We start from the raw sequence: 16,566 nt of genomic DNA on the forward strand, positions 1-16,566 counted from the left end.
AAAATTTTTGCACCACGCTCGATTAGGCTTAACTTTTTGACATCACCGAACTTTAAACAGCAATAACTCTTAGCGTATAAAAGTAAAAGAGATACTTTTGCTTTAAATAAAAGCCTACAACACCTGGTGTTCCCAGGCGGTCTCCCATCCAAGTACTAACCAGGCCCAATGTTGCTTAACTTCGGTGATCGGACGAGAACCGGTGCATTCAACATGGTATGGTCGTAGGCATTTGAGTTACTCCGCTTTCACTTATATCCTTACTAGCATATGTCTATGTACATTAGTTTTAAAACACTCGCCCTCGCGCGAGAGTAAAAATATGCTCTTATACCATGTAAAATTTTGCACGCTCACGTTATAATTTATGCATTTCAAACAAAATTTTGAAAATTGACATTGTTTGGAATTTTTTTGGCCCAATGTGTTAAATGGCCAAATCGGCTGGTCAAAACCTATGGAGCGTGTACAAGGTGCCTTGAATGACCATTTATGGCATGATAGCCGCACATTCACTGTAAGTGGCATATGAATGGATACCAGCCAGGATACTGTCAGTTGCTTTTAGCCTAATTGTTGTGATAAACTTATTAAATAGGTAAGTATTCAAATCTATTTGATAAGTTTTCTTTGAATGCACTCTGCGACAGCGGAGGGCAGCCCAATTCTCTTAAAAAATGCAAAAAAAAATTGCACTAACTTAAAAGTTAGCTTTTAGGCCAATTTTCGTCCAAAATGGCCGAAATTCGGGTCCCCCCAAATTTTCAACTGATGATTACTCCACGTACACTTAAGCTACAAACGTCGTTTTGGGCTCGTTGGAATCGTCCTGAGCTATAATTTATGAAACAAGATGAAAAAAATGATGTTTCAACGAAAAAAACCAAAAATTTTGAAAATTTCATTTTTTGCACCACGCTCGATTAGGCTCAACTTTTTGGCATCACCGAGATTTCAAAAGCTTATAACTTTGTGTTGGACCGACGAAATTGGTTCATTTTCTCAGTCCCCCAAGATTTGACCATGATCTTATGATCCAAATAATAAAATTTGAAAATTTTAAAACTTTTGGGCAAGTTATGGCCGTTCGCGCAATTCACCAGGCTCGATTGGGCTTAACTTTTTGACATCACCGAAATTCAAAAGGCTATAACTCAAAGACCCCAAAAGTTATCTCCAATATTTTTGGCCTATCAGCAGCTGATTGTACACAAAATTGATACTGCAAAAGAAATTTTTCGGTTTTCTGTTGTTTTGACCAAAATTTGACCCATTGAAAATTTTTGCACCACGCTCGATTAGGCTTAACTTTTTGACATCACCGAACTTTAAACAGCAATAACTCTTAGCGTATAAAAGTAAAAGAGATACTTTTGCTTTAAATAAAAGCCTACAACACCTGGTGTTCCCAGGCGGTCTCCCATCCAAGTACTAACCAGGCCCAATGTTGCTTAACTTCGGTGATCGGACGAGAACCGGTGCATTCAACATGGTATGGTCGTAGGCATTTGAGTTACTCCGCTTTCACTTATATCCTTACTAGCATATGTCTATGTACATTAGTTTTAAAACACTCGCCCTCGCGCGAGAGTAAAAATATGCTCTTATACCATGTAAAATTTTGCACGCTCACGTTATAATTTATGCATTTCAAACAAAATTTTGAAAATTGACATTGTTTGGAATTTTTTTGGCCCAATGTGTTAAATGGCCAAATCGGCTGGTCAAAACCTATGGAGCGTGTACAAGGTGCCTTGAATGACCATTTATGGCATGATAGCCGCACATTCACTGTAAGTGGCATATGAATGGATACCAGCCAGGATACTGTCAGTTGCTTTTAGCCTAATTGTTGTGATAAACTTATTAAATAGGTAAGTATTCAAATCTATTTGATAAGTTTTCTTTGAATGCACTCTGCGACAGCGGAGGGCAGCCCAATTTTCTTAAAAAATGCAAGAAAAAAAATTGCACTAACTTAAAAGTTAGCTTTTAGGCCAATTTTCGTCCAAAATGGCCGAAATTCGGGTCCCCCCAAATTTTCAACTGATGATTACTCCACGTACACTTAAGCTACAAACGTCGTTTAGGGCTCGTTGGAATCGTCCTGAGCTATAATTTATGAAACAAGATGAAAAAAATGATGTTTCAACGAAAAAAACCAAAAATTTTGAAAATTTCATTTTTTGCACCACGCTCGATTAGGCTTAACTTTTTGGCATCACCGAGATTTCAAAAGCTTATAACTTTGTGTTGGACCGACGAAATTGGTTCATTTTCTCAGTCCCCCAAGATTTGACCATGATCTTATGATCCAAATAATAAAATTTGAAAATTTTAAAATTTTTGGGCAAGTTATGGCCGTTCGCGCAATTCACCAGGCTCGATTGGGCTTAACTTTTTGACATCACCGAAATTCAAAAGGCTATAACTCAAAGACCCCAAAAGTTATCTCCAATATTTTTGGCCTATCAGCAGCTGATTGTACACAAAATTGATACTGCAAAAGAAATTTTTCGGTTTTCTGTTGTTTTGACCAAAATTTGACCCATTGAAAATTTTTGCACCACGCTCGATTAGGCTTAACTTTTTGACATCACCGAACTTTAAACAGCAATAACTCTTAGCGTATAAAAGTAAAAGAGATACTTTTGCTTTAAATAAAAGCCTACAACACCTGGTGTTCCCAGGCGGTCTCCCATCCAAGTACTAACCAGGCCCAATGTTGCTTAACTTCGGTGATCGGACGAGAACCGGTGCATTCAACATGGTATGGTCGTAGGCATTTGAGTTACTCCGCTTTCACTTATATCCTTACTAGCATATGTCTATGTACATTAGTTTTAAAACACTCGCCCTCGCGCGAGAGTAAAAATATGCTCTTATACCATGTAAAATTTTGCACGCTCACGTTATAATTTATGCATTTCAAACAAAATTTTGAAAATTGACATTGTTTGGAATTTTTTTGGCCCAATGTGTTAAATGGCCAAATCGGCTGGTCAAAACCTATGGAGCGTGTACAAGGTGCCTTGAATGACCATTTATGGCATGATAGCCGCACATTCACTGTAAGTGGCATATGAATGGATACCAGCCAGGATACTGTCAGTTGCTTTTAGCCTAATTGTTGTGATAAACTTATTAAATAGGTAAGTATTCAAATCTATTTGATAAGTTTTCTTTGAATGCACTCTGCGACAGCGGAGGGCAGCCCAATTTTCTTAAAAAATGCAAGAAAAAAAATTGCACTAACTTAAAAGTTAGCTTTTAGGCCAATTTTCGTCCAAAATGGCCGAAATTCGGGTCCCCCCAAATTTTCAACTGATGATTACTCCACGTACACTTAAGCTACAAACGTCGTTTAGGGCTCGTTGGAATCGTCCTGAGCTATAATTTATGAAACAAGATGAAAAAAATGATGTTTCAACGAAAAAAACCAAAAATTTTGAAAATTTCATTTTTTGCACCACGCTCGATTAGGCTTAACTTTTTGGCATCACCGAGATTTCAAAAGCTTATAACTTTGTGTTGGACCGACGAAATTGGTTCATTTTCTCAGTCCCCCAAGATTTGACCATGATCTTATGATCCAAATAATAAAATTTGAAAATTTTAAAATTTTTGGGCAAGTTATGGCCGTTCGCGCAATTCACCAGGCTCGATTGGGCTTAACTTTTTGACATCACCGAAATTCAAAAGGCTATAACTCAAAGACCCCAAAAGTTATCTCCAATATTTTTGGCCTATCAGCAGCTGATTGTACACAAAATTGATACTGCAAAAGAAATTTTTCGGTTTTCTGTTGTTTTGACCAAAATTTGACCCATTGAAAATTTTTGCACCACGCTCGATTAGGCTTAACTTTTTGACATCACCGAACTTTAAACAGCAATAACTCTTAGCGTATAAAAGTAAAAGAGATACTTTTGCTTTAAATAAAAGCCTACAACACCTGGTGTTCCCAGGCGGTCTCCCATCCAAGTACTAACCAGGCCCAATGTTGCTTAACTTCGGTGATCGGACGAGAACCGGTGCATTCAACATGGTATGGTCGTAGGCATTTGAGTTACTCCGCTTTCACTTATATCCTTACTAGCATATGTCTATGTACATTAGTTTTAAAACACTCGCCCTCGCGCGAGAGTAAAAATATGCTCTTATACCATGTAAAATTTTGCACGCTCACGTTATAATTTATGCATTTCAAACAAAATTTTGAAAATTGACATTGTTTGGAATTTTTTTGGCCCAATGTGTTAAATGGCCAAATCGGCTGGTCAAAACCTATGGAGCGTGTACAAGGTGCCTTGAATGACCATTTATGGCATGATAGCCGCACATTCACTGTAAGTGGCATATGAATGGATACCAGCCAGGATACTGTCAGTTGCTTTTAGCCTAATTGTTGTGATAAACTTATTAAATAGGTAAGTATTCAAATCTATTTGATAAGTTTTCTTTGAATGCACTCTGCGACAGCGGAGGGCAGCCCAATTCTCTTAAAAAATGCAAGAAAAAAAATTGCACTAACTTAAAAGTTAGCTTTTAGGCCAATTTTCGTCCAAAATGGCCGAAATTCGGGTCCCCCCAAATTTTCAACTGATGATTACTCCACGTACACTTAAGCTACAAACGTCGTTTTGGGCTCGTTGGAATCGTCCTGAGCTATAATTTATGAAACAAGATGAAAAAAATGATGTTTCAACGAAAAAAAACCAAAAATTTTGAAAATTTCATTTTTTGCACCACGCTCGATTAGGCTCAACTTTTTGGCATCACCGAGATTTCAAAAGCTTATAACTTTGTGTTGGACCGACGAAATTGGTTCATTTTCTCAGTCCCCCAAGATTTGACCATGATCTTATGATCCAAATAATAAAATTTGAAAATTTTAAAACTTTTGGGCAAGTTATGGCCGTTCGCGCAATTCACCAGGCTCGATTGGGCTTAACTTTTTGACATCACCGAAATTCAAAAGGCTATAACTCAAAGACCCCAAAAGTTATCTCCAATATTTTTGGCCTATCAGCAGCTGATTGTACACAAAATTGATACTGCAAAAGAAATTTTTCGGTTTTCTGTTGTTTTGACCAAAATTTGACCCATTGAAAATTTTTGCACCACGCTCGATTAGGCTTAACTTTTTGACATCACCGAACTTTAAACAGCAATAACTCTTAGCGTATAAAAGTAAAAGAGATAATTTTGCTTTAAATAAAAGCCTACAACACCTGGTGTTCCCAGGCGGTCTCCCATCCAAGTACTAACCAGGCCCAATGTTGCTTAACTTCGGTGATCGGACGAGAACCGGTGCATTCAACATGGTATGGTCGTAGGCATTTGAGTTACTCCGCTTTCACTTATATCCTTACTAGCATATGTCTATGTACATTAGTTTTAAAACACTCGCCCTCGCGCGAGAGTAAAAATATGCTCTTATACCATGTAAAATTTTGCACGCTCACGTTATAATTTATGCATTTCAAACAAAATTTTGAAAATTGACATTGTTTGGAATTTTTTTGGCCCAATGTGTTAAATGGCCAAATCGGCTGGTCAAAACCTATGGAGCGTGTACAAGGTGCCTTGAATGACCATTTATGGCATGATAGCCGCACATTCACTGTAAGTGGCATATGAATGGATACCAGCCAGGATACTGTCAGTTGCTTTTAGCCTAATTGTTGTGATAAACTTATTAAATAGGTAAGTATTCAAATCTATTTGATAAGTTTTCTTTGAATGCACTCTGCGACAGCGGAGGGCAGCCCAATTCTCTTAAAAAATGCAAGAAAAAAAATTGCACTAACTTAAAAGTTAGCTTTTAGGCCAATTTTCGTCCAAAATGGCCGAAATTCGGGTCCCCCCAAATTTTCAACTGATGATTACTCCACGTACACTTAAGCTACAAACGTCGTTTTGGGCTCGTTGGAATCGTCCTGAGCTATAATTTATGAAACAAGATGAAAAAAATGATGTTTCAACGAAAAAAACCAAAAATTTTGAAAATTTCATTTTTTGCACCACGCTCGATTAGGCTTAACTTTTTGGCATCACCGAGATTTCAAAAGCTTATAACTTTGTGTTGGACCGACGAAATTGGTTCATTTTCTCAGTCCCCCAAGATTTGACCATGATCTTATGATCCAAATAATAAAATTTGAAAATTTTAAAATTTTTGGGCAAGTTATGGCCGTTCGCGCAATTCACCAGGCTCGATTGGGCTTAACTTTTTGACATCACCGAAATTCAAAAGGCTATAACTCAAAGACCCCAAAAGTTATCTCCAATATTTTTGGCCTAAGTTTTCTTTGAATGCACTCTGCGACAGCGGAGGGCAGCCCAATTCTCTTAAAAAATGCAAGAAAAAAAATTGCACTAACTTAAAAGTTAGCTTTTAGGCCAATTTTCGTCCAAAATGGCCGAAATTCGGGTCCCCCCAAATTTTCAACTGATGATTACTCCACGTACACTTAAGCTACAAACGTCGTTTTGGGCTCGTTGGAATCGTCCTGAGCTATAATTTATGAAACAAGATGAAAAAAATGATGTTTCAACGAAAAAAACCAAAAATTTTGAAAATTTCATTTTTTGCACCACGCTCGATTAGGCTCAACTTTTTGGCATCACCGAGATTTCAAAAGCTTATAACTTTGTGTTGGACCGACGAAATTGGTTCATTTTCTCAGTCCCCCAAGATTTGACCATGATCTTATGATCCAAATAATAAAATTTGAAAATTTTAAAACTTTTGGGCAAGTTATGGCCGTTCGCGCAATTCACCAGGCTCGATTGGGCTTAACTTTTTGACATCACCGAAATTCAAAAGGCTATAACTCAAAGACCCCAAAAGTTATCTCCAATATTTTTGGCCTATCAGCAGCTGATTGTACACAAAATTGATACTGCAAAAGAAATTTTTCGGTTTTCTGTTGTTTTGACCAAAATTTGACCCATTGAAAATTTTTGCACCACGCTCGATTAGGCTTAACTTTTTGACATCACCGAACTTTAAACAGCAATAACTCTTAGCGTATAAAAGTAAAAGAGATACTTTTGCTTTAAATAAAAGCCTACAACACCTGGTGTTCCCAGGCGGTCTCCCATCCAAGTACTAACCAGGCCCAATGTTGCTTAACTTCGGTGATCGGACGAGAACCGGTGCATTCAACATGGTATGGTCGTAGGCATTTGAGTTACTCCGCTTTCACTTATATCCTTACTAGCATATGTCTATGTACATTAGTTTTAAAACACTCGCCCTCGCGCGAGAGTAAAAATATGCTCTTATACCATGTAAAATTTTGCACGCTCACGTTATAATTTATGCATTTCAAACAAAATTTTGAAAATTGACATTGTTTGGAATTTTTTTGGCCCAATGTGTTAAATGGCCAAATCGGCTGGTCAAAACCTATGGAGCGTGTACAAGGTGCCTTGAATGACCATTTATGGCATGATAGCCGCACATTCACTGTAAGTGGCATATGAATGGATACCAGCCAGGATACTGTCAGTTGCTTTTAGCCTAATTGTTGTGATAAACTTATTAAATAGGTAAGTATTCAAATCTATTTGATAAGTTTTCTTTGAATGCACTCTGCGACAGCGGAGGGCAGCCCAATTTTCTTAAAAAATGCAAGAAAAAAAATTGCACTAACTTAAAAGTTAGCTTTTAGGCCAATTTTCGTCCAAAATGGCCGAAATTCGGGTCCCCCCAAATTTTCAACTGATGATTACTCCACGTACACTTAAGCTACAAACGTCGTTTAGGGCTCGTTGGAATCGTCCTGAGCTATAATTTATGAAACAAGATGAAAAAAATGATGTTTCAACGAAAAAAACCAAAAATTTTGAAAATTTCATTTTTTGCACCACGCTCGATTAGGCTCAACTTTTTGGCATCACCGAGATTTCAAAAGCTTATAACTTTGTGTTGGACCGACGAAATTGGTTCATTTTCTCAGTCCCCCAAGATTTGACCATGATCTTATGATCCAAATAATAAAATTTGAAAATTTTAAAACTTTTGGGCAAGTTATGGCCGTTCGCGCAATTCACCAGGCTCGATTGGGCTTAACTTTTTGACATCACCGAAATTCAAAAGGCTATAACTCAAAGACCCCAAAAGTTATCTCCAATATTTTTGGCCTAAGTTTTCTTTGAATGCACTCTGCGACAGCGGAGGGCAGCCCAATTCTCTTAAAAAATGCAAGAAAAAAAATTGCACTAACTTAAAAGTTAGCTTTTAGGCCAATTTTCGTCCAAAATGGCCGAAATTCGGGTCCCCCCAAATTTTCAACTGATGATTACTCCACGTACACTTAAGCTACAAACGTCGTTTTGGGCTCGTTGGAATCGTCCTGAGCTATAATTTATGAAACAAGATGAAAAAAATGATGTTTCAACGAAAAAAACCAAAAATTTTGAAAATTTCATTTTTTGCACCACGCTCGATTAGGCTCAACTTTTTGGCATCACCGAGATTTCAAAAGCTTATAACTTTGTGTTGGACCGACGAAATTGGTTCATTTTCTCAGTCCCCCAAGATTTGACCATGATCTTATGATCCAAATAATAAAATTTGAAAATTTTAAAACTTTTGGGCAAGTTATGGCCGTTCGCGCAATTCACCAGGCTCGATTGGGCTTAACTTTTTGACATCACCGAAATTCAAAAGGCTATAACTCAAAGACCCCAAAAGTTATCTCCAATATTTTTGGCCTATCAGCAGCTGATTGTACACAAAATTGATACTGCAAAAGAAATTTTTCGGTTTTCTGTTGTTTTGACCAAAATTTGACCCATTGAAAATTTTTGCACCACGCTCGATTAGGCTTAACTTTTTGACATCACCGAACTTTAAACAGCAATAACTCTTAGCGTATAAAAGTAAAAGAGATACTTTTGCTTTAAATAAAAGCCTACAACACCTGGTGTTCCCAGGCGGTCTCCCATCCAAGTACTAACCAGGCCCAATGTTGCTTAACTTCGGTGATCGGACGAGAACCGGTGCATTCAACATGGTATGGTCGTAGGCATTTGAGTTACTCCGCTTTCACTTATATCCTTACTAGCATATGTCTATGTACATTAGTTTTAAAACACTCGCCCTCGCGCGAGAGTAAAAATATGCTCTTATACCATGTAAAATTTTGCACGCTCACGTTATAATTTATGCATTTCAAACAAAATTTTGAAAATTGACATTGTTTGGAATTTTTTTGGCCCAATGTGTTAAATGGCCAAATCGGCTGGTCAAAACCTATGGAGCGTGTACAAGGTGCCTTGAATGACCATTTATGGCATGATAGCCGCACATTCACTGTAAGTGGCATATGAATGGATACCAGCCAGGATACTGTCAGTTGCTTTTAGCCTAATTGTTGTGATAAACTTATTAAATAGGTAAGTATTCAAATCTATTTGATAAGTTTTCTTTGAATGCACTCTGCGACAGCGGAGGGCAGCCCAATTTTCTTAAAAAATGCAAGAAAAAAAATTGCACTAACTTAAAAGTTAGCTTTTAGGCCAATTTTCGTCCAAAATGGCCGAAATTCGGGTCCCCCCAAATTTTCAACTGATGATTACTCCACGTACACTTAAGCTACAAACGTCGTTTAGGGCTCGTTGGAATCGTCCTGAGCTATAATTTATGAAACAAGATGAAAAAAATGATGTTTCAACGAAAAAAACCAAAAATTTTGAAAATTTCATTTTTTGCACCACGCTCGATTAGGCTTAACTTTTTGGCATCACCGAGATTTCAAAAGCTTATAACTTTGTGTTGGACCGACGAAATTGGTTCATTTTCTCAGTCCCCCAAGATTTGACCATGATCTTATGATCCAAATAATAAAATTTGAAAATTTTAAAATTTTTGGGCAAGTTATGGCCGTTCGCGCAATTCACCAGGCTCGATTGGGCTTAACTTTTTGACATCACCGAAATTCAAAAGGCTATAACTCAAAGACCCCAAAAGTTATCTCCAATATTTTTGGCCTATCAGCAGCTGATTGTACACAAAATTGATACTGCAAAAGAAATTTTTCGGTTTTCTGTTGTTTTGACCAAAATTTGACCCATTGAAAATTTTTGCACCACGCTCGATTAGGCTTAACTTTTTGACATCACCGAACTTTAAACAGCAATAACTCTTAGCGTATAAAAGTAAAAGAGATAATTTTGCTTTAAATAAAAGCCTACAACACCTGGTGTTCCCAGGCGGTCTCCCATCCAAGTACTAACCAGGCCCAATGTTGCTTAACTTCGGTGATCGGACGAGAACCGGTGCATTCAACATGGTATGGTCGTAGGCATTTGAGTTACTCCGCTTTCACTTATATCCTTACTAGCATATGTCTATGTACATTAGTTTTAAAACACTCGCCCTCGCGCGAGAGTAAAAATATGCTCTTATACCATGTAAAATTTTGCACGCTCACGTTATAATTTATGCATTTCAAACAAAATTTTGAAAATTGACATTGTTTGGAATTTTTTTGGCCCAATGTGTTAAATGGCCAAATCGGCTGGTCAAAACCTATGGAGCGTGTACAAGGTGCCTTGAATGACCATTTATGGCATGATAGCCGCACATTCACTGTAAGTGGCATATGAATGGATACCAGCCAGGATACTGTCAGTTGCTTTTAGCCTAATTGTTGTGATAAACTTATTAAATAGGTAAGTATTCAAATCTATTTGATAAGTTTTCTTTGAATGCACTCTGCGACAGCGGAGGGCAGCCCAATTCTCTTAAAAAATGCAAGAAAAAAAATTGCACTAACTTAAAAGTTAGCTTTTAGGCCAATTTTCGTCCAAAATGGCCGAAATTCGGGTCCCCCCAAATTTTCAACTGATGATTACTCCACGTACACTTAAGCTACAAACGTCGTTTTGGGCTCGTTGGAATCGTCCTGAGCTATAATTTATGAAACAAGATGAAAAAAATGATGTTTCAACGAAAAAAACCAAAAATTTTGAAAATTTCATTTTTTGCACCACGCTCGATTAGGCTTAACTTTTTGGCATCACCGAGATTTCAAAAGCTTATAACTTTGTGTTGGACCGACGAAATTGGTTCATTTTCTCAGTCCCCCAAGATTTGACCATGATCTTATGATCCAAATAATAAAATTTGAAAATTTTAAAATTTTTGGGCAAGTTATGGCCGTTCGCGCAATTCACCAGGCTCGATTGGGCTTAACTTTTTGACATCACCGAAATTCAAAAGGCTATAACTCAAAGACCCCAAAAGTTATCTCCAATATTTTTGGCCTATCAGCAGCTGATTGTACACAAAATTGATACTGCAAAAGAAATTTTTCGGTTTTCTGTTGTTTTGACCAAAATTTGACCCATTGAAAATTTTTGCACCACGCTCGATTAGGCTTAACTTTTTGACATCACCGAACTTTAAACAGCAATAACTCTTAGCGTATAAAAGTAAAAGAGATACTTTTGCTTTAAATAAAAGCCTACAACACCTGGTGTTCCCAGGCGGTCTCCCATCCAAGTACTAACCAGGCCCAATGTTGCTTAACTTCGGTGATCGGACGAGAACCGGTGCATTCAACATGGTATGGTCGTAGGCATTTGAGTTACTCCGCTTTCACTTATATCCTTACTAGCATATGTCTATGTACATTAGTTTTAAAACACTCGCCCTCGCGCGAGAGTAAAAATATGCTCTTATACCATGTAAAATTTTGCACGCTCACGTTATAATTTATGCATTTCAAACAAAATTTTGAAAATTGACATTGTTTGGAATTTTTTTGACCCAATGTGTTAAATGGCCAAATCGGCTGGTCAAAACCTATGGAGCGTGTACAAGGTGCCTTGAATGACCATTTATGGCATGATAGCCGCACATTCACTGTAAGTGGCATATGAATGGATACCAGCCAGGATACTGTCAGTTGCTTTTAGCCTAATTGTTGTGATAAACTTATTAAATAGGTAAGTATTCAAATCTATTTGATAAGTTTTCTTTGAATGCACTCTGCGACAGCGGAGGGCAGCCCAATTTTCTTAAAAAATGCAAGAAAAAAAATTGCACTAACTTAAAAGTTAGCTTTTAGGCCAATTTTCGTCCAAAATGGCCGAAATTCGGGTCCCCCCAAATTTTCAACTGATGATTACTCCACGTACACTTAAGCTACAAACGTCGTTTTGGGCTCGTTGGAATCGTCCTGAGCTATAATTTATGAAACAAGATGAAAAAAATGATGTTTCAACGAAAAAAACCAAAAATTTTGAAAATTTCATTTTTTGCACCACGCTCGATTAGGCTTAACTTTTTGGCATCACCGAGATTTCAAAAGCTTATAACTTTGTGTTGGACCGACGAAATTGGTTCATTTTCTCAGTCCCCCAAGATTTGACCATGATCTTATGATCCAAATAATAAAATTTGAAAATTTTAAAATTTTTGGGCAAGTTATGGCCGTTCGCGCAATTCACCAGGCTCGATTGGGCTTAACTTTTTGACATCACCGAAATTCAAAAGGCTATAACTCAAAGACCCCAAAAGTTATCTCCAATATTTTTGGCCTATCAGCAGCTGATTGTACACAAAATTGATACTGCAAAAGAAATTTTTCGGTTTTCTGTTGTTTTGACCAAAATTTGACCCATTGAAAATTTTTGCACCACGCTCGATTAGGCTTAACTTTTTGACATCACCGAACTTTAAACAGCAATAACTCTTAGCGTATAAAAGTAAAAGAGATACTTTTGCTTTAAATAAAAGCCTACAACACCTGGTGTTCCCAGGCGGTCTCCCATCCAAGTACTAACCAGGCCCAATGTTGCTTAACTTCGGTGATCGGACGAGAACCGGTGCATTCAACATGGTATGGTCGTAGGCATTTGAGTTACTCCGCTTTCACTTATATCCTTACTAGCATATGTCTATGTACATTAGTTTTAAAACACTCGCCCTCGCGCGAGAGTAAAAATATGCTCTTATACCATGTAAAATTTTGCACGCTCACGTTATAATTTATGCATTTCAAACAAAATTTTGAAAATTGACATTGTTTGGAATTTTTTTGACCCAATGTGTTAAATGGCCAAATCGGCTGGTCAAAACCTATGGAGCGTGTACAAGGTGCCTTGAATGACCATTTATGGCATGATAGCCGCACATTCACTGTAAGTGGCATATGAATGGATACCAGCCAGGATACTGTCAGTTGCTTTTAGCCTAATTGTTGTGATAAACTTATTAAATAGGTAAGTATTCAAATCTATTTGATAAGTTTTCTTTGAATGCACTCTGCGACAGCGGAGGGCAGCCCAATTTTCTTAAAAAATGCAAGAAAAAAAATTGCACTAACTTAAAAGTTAGCTTTTAGGCCAATTTTCGTCCAAAATGGCCGAAATTCGGGTCCCCCCAAATTTTCAACTGATGATTACTCCACGTACACTTAAGCTACAAACGTCGTTTTGGGCTCGTTGGAATCGTCCTGAGCTATAATTTATGAAACAAGATGAAAAAAATGATGTTTCAACGAAAAAAACCAAAAATTTTGAAAATTTCATTTTTTGCACCACGCTCGATTAGGCTTAACTTTTTGGCATCACCGAGATTTCAAAAGCTTATAACTTTGTGTTGGACCGACGAAATTGGTTCATTTTCTCAGTCCCCCAAGATTTGACCATGATCTTATGATCCAAATAATAAAATTTGAAAATTTTAAAATTTTTGGGCAAGTTATGGCCGTTCGCGCAATTCACCAGGCTCGATTGGGCTTAACTTTTTGACATCACCGAAATTCAAAAGGCTATAACTCAAAGACCCCAAAAGTTATCTCCAATATTTTTGGCCTATCAGCAGCTGATTGTACACAAAATTGATACTGCAAAAGAAATTTTTCGGTTTTCTGTTGTTTTGACCAAAATTTGACCCATTGAAAATTTTTGCACCACGCTCGATTAGGCTTAACTTTTTGACATCACCGAACTTTAAACAGCAATAACTCTTAGCGTATAAAAGTAAAAGAGATACTTTTGCTTTAAATAAAAGCCTACAACACCTGGTGTTCCCAGGCGGTCTCCCATCCAAGTACTAACCAGGCCCAATGTTGCTTAACTTCGGTGATCGGACGAGAACCGGTGCATTCAACATGGTATGGTCGTAGGCATTTGAGTTACTCCGCTTTCACTTATATCCTTACTAGCATATGTCTATGTACATTAGTTTTAAAACACTCGCCCTCGCGCGAGAGTAAAAATATGCTCTTATACCATGTAAAATTTTGCACGCTCACGTTATAATTTATGCATTTCAAACAAAATTTTGAAAATTGACATTGTTTGGAATTTTTTTGGCCCAATGTGTTAAATGGCCAAATCGGCTGGTCAAAACCTATGGAGCGTGTACAAGGTGCCTTGAATGACCATTTATGGCATGATAGCCGCACATTCACTGTAAGTGGCATATGAATGGATACCAGCCAGGATACTGTCAGTTGCTTTTAGCCTAATTGTTGTGATAAACTTATTAAATAGGTAAGTATTCAAATCTATTTGATAAGTTTTCTTTGAATGCACTCTGCGACAGCGGAGGGCAGCCCAATTCTCTTAAAAAATGCAAGAAAAAAAATTGCACTAACTTAAAAGTTAGCTTTTAGGCCAATTTTCGTCCAAAATGGCCGAAATTCGGGTCCCCCCAAATTTTCAACTGATGATTACTCCACGTACACTTAAGCTACAAACGTCGTTTTGGGCTCGTTGGAATCGTCCTGAGCTATAATTTATGAAACAAGATGAAAAAAATGATGTTTCAACGAAAAAAACCAAAAATTTTGAAAATTTCATTTTTTGCACCACGCTCGATTAGGCTTAACTTTTTGGCATCACCGAGATTTCAAAAGCTTATAACTTTGTGTTGGACCGACGAAATTGGTTCATTTTCTCAGTCCCCCAAGATTTGACCATGATCTTATGATCCAAATAATAAAATTTGAAAATTTTAAAATTTTTGGGCAAGTTATGGCCGTTCGCGCAATTCACCAGGCTCGATTGGGCTTAACTTTTTGACATCACCGAAATTCAAAAGGCTATAACTCAAAGACCCCAAAAGTTATCTCCAATATTTTTGGCCTATCAGCAGCTGATTGTACACAAAATTGATACTGCAAAAGAAATTTTTCGGTTTTCTGTTGTTTTGACCAAAATTTGACCCATTGAAAATTTTTGCACCACGCTCGATTAGGCTTAACTTTTTGACATCACCGAACTTTAAACAGCAATAACTCTTAGCGTATAAAAGTAAAAGAGATACTTTTGCTTTAAATAAAAGCCTACAACACCTGGTGTTCCCAGGCGGTCTCCCATCCAAGTACTAACCAGGCCCAATGTTGCTTAACTTCGGTGATCGGACGAGAACCGGTGCATTCAACATGGTATGGTCGTAGGCATTTGAGTTACTCCGCTTTCACTTATATCCTTACTAGCATATGTCTATGTACATTAGTTTTAAAACACTCGCCCTCGCGCGAGAGTAAAAATATGCTCTTATACCATGTAAAATTTTGCACGCTCACGTTATAATTTATGCATTTCAAACAAAATTTTGAAAATTGACATTGTTTGGAATTTTTTTGGCCCAATGTGTTAAATGGCCAAATCGGCTGGTCAAAACCTATGGAGCGTGTACAAGGTGCCTTGAATGACCATTTATGGCATGATAGCCGCACATTCACTGTAAGTGGCATATGAATGGATACCAGCCAGGATACTGTCAGTTGCTTTTAGCCTAATTGTTGTGATAAACTTATTAAATAGGTAAGTATTCAAATCTATTTGATAAGTTTTCTTTGAATGCACTCTGCGACAGCGGAGGGCAGCCCAATTCTCTTAAAAAATGCAAGAAAAAAAATTGCACTAACTTAAAAGTTAGCTTTTAGGCCAATTTTCGTCCAAAATGGCCGAAATTCGGGTCCCCCCAAATTTTCAACTGATGATTACTCCACGTACACTTAAGCTACAAACGTCGTTTTGGGCTCGTTGGAATCGTCCTGAGCTATAATTTATGAAACAAGATGAAAAAAATGATGTTTCAACGAAAAAAACCAAAAATTTTGAAAATTTCATTTTTTGCACCACGCTCGATTAGGCTTAACTTTTTGGCATCACCGAGATTTCAAAAGCTTATAACTTTGTGTTGGACCGACGAAATTGGTTCATTTTCTCAGTCCCCCAAGATTTGACCATGATCTTATGATCCAAATAATAAAATTTGAAAATTTTAAAATTTTTGGGCAAGTTATGGCCGTTCGCGCAATTCACCAGGCTCGATTGGGCTTAACTTTTTGACATCACCGAAATTCAAAAGGCTATAACTCAAAGACCCCAAAAGTTATCTCCAATATTTTTGGCCTATCAGCAGCTGATTGTACACAAAATTGATACTGCAAAAGAAATTTTTCGGTTTTCTGTTGTTTTGACCAAAATTTGACCCATTGAAAATTTTTGCACCACGCTCGATTAGGCTTAACTTTTTGACATCACCGAACTTTAAACAGCAATAACTCTTAGCGTATAAAAGTA

The 16,566-nt window shown here is 37.4% G+C and overlaps 12 non-coding genes across 12 annotated transcripts; all 12 read right to left on the minus strand.

Annotated features, from left to right (window-relative positions):
- Positions 1 to 111: 111 nt before the first annotated feature.
- LOC134850113 (5S ribosomal RNA) lies at positions 112 to 230 on the minus strand. The gene has a single exon (XR_010164088.1). It is a non-coding gene; the product is annotated as a 5S ribosomal RNA (ribosomal RNA).
- Positions 231 to 1,387: 1,157 nt separating this feature from the next.
- LOC134850114 (5S ribosomal RNA) lies at positions 1,388 to 1,506 on the minus strand. The gene has a single exon (XR_010164089.1). It is a non-coding gene; the product is annotated as a 5S ribosomal RNA (ribosomal RNA).
- A 1,159-nt stretch (positions 1,507 to 2,665) lies between these two features.
- On the minus strand, positions 2,666 to 2,784 carry LOC134850115 (5S ribosomal RNA). The gene has a single exon (XR_010164090.1). It is a non-coding gene; the product is annotated as a 5S ribosomal RNA (ribosomal RNA).
- Positions 2,785 to 3,943: 1,159 nt separating this feature from the next.
- On the minus strand, positions 3,944 to 4,062 carry LOC134850116 (5S ribosomal RNA). Its single transcript, XR_010164091.1, has one exon. It is a non-coding gene; the product is annotated as a 5S ribosomal RNA (ribosomal RNA).
- Positions 4,063 to 5,222: 1,160 nt separating this feature from the next.
- Positions 5,223 to 5,341, minus strand: LOC134850118 (5S ribosomal RNA). The gene has a single exon (XR_010164092.1). It is a non-coding gene; the product is annotated as a 5S ribosomal RNA (ribosomal RNA).
- A 1,732-nt stretch (positions 5,342 to 7,073) lies between these two features.
- LOC134850119 (5S ribosomal RNA) lies at positions 7,074 to 7,192 on the minus strand. The gene has a single exon (XR_010164093.1). It is a non-coding gene; the product is annotated as a 5S ribosomal RNA (ribosomal RNA).
- Positions 7,193 to 8,924: 1,732 nt separating this feature from the next.
- LOC134850120 (5S ribosomal RNA) lies at positions 8,925 to 9,043 on the minus strand. Its single transcript, XR_010164094.1, has one exon. It is a non-coding gene; the product is annotated as a 5S ribosomal RNA (ribosomal RNA).
- Positions 9,044 to 10,202: 1,159 nt separating this feature from the next.
- LOC134850122 (5S ribosomal RNA) lies at positions 10,203 to 10,321 on the minus strand. The gene has a single exon (XR_010164096.1). It is a non-coding gene; the product is annotated as a 5S ribosomal RNA (ribosomal RNA).
- A 1,159-nt stretch (positions 10,322 to 11,480) lies between these two features.
- LOC134850123 (5S ribosomal RNA) lies at positions 11,481 to 11,599 on the minus strand. The gene has a single exon (XR_010164097.1). It is a non-coding gene; the product is annotated as a 5S ribosomal RNA (ribosomal RNA).
- Positions 11,600 to 12,758: 1,159 nt separating this feature from the next.
- Positions 12,759 to 12,877, minus strand: LOC134850124 (5S ribosomal RNA). Its single transcript, XR_010164098.1, has one exon. It is a non-coding gene; the product is annotated as a 5S ribosomal RNA (ribosomal RNA).
- Positions 12,878 to 14,036: 1,159 nt separating this feature from the next.
- Positions 14,037 to 14,155, minus strand: LOC134850125 (5S ribosomal RNA). The gene has a single exon (XR_010164099.1). It is a non-coding gene; the product is annotated as a 5S ribosomal RNA (ribosomal RNA).
- Positions 14,156 to 15,314: 1,159 nt separating this feature from the next.
- Positions 15,315 to 15,433, minus strand: LOC134850126 (5S ribosomal RNA). The gene has a single exon (XR_010164100.1). It is a non-coding gene; the product is annotated as a 5S ribosomal RNA (ribosomal RNA).
- Between the last annotated feature and the right edge of the window lie 1,133 nt (positions 15,434 to 16,566).

This window comes from Symsagittifera roscoffensis, chromosome 6 (genome assembly GCF_963678635.1).
Source record: "Symsagittifera roscoffensis chromosome 6, txSymRosc1.1, whole genome shotgun sequence".
Classification (NCBI taxonomy): domain Eukaryota; kingdom Metazoa; phylum Xenacoelomorpha; order Acoela; family Convolutidae; genus Symsagittifera; species Symsagittifera roscoffensis.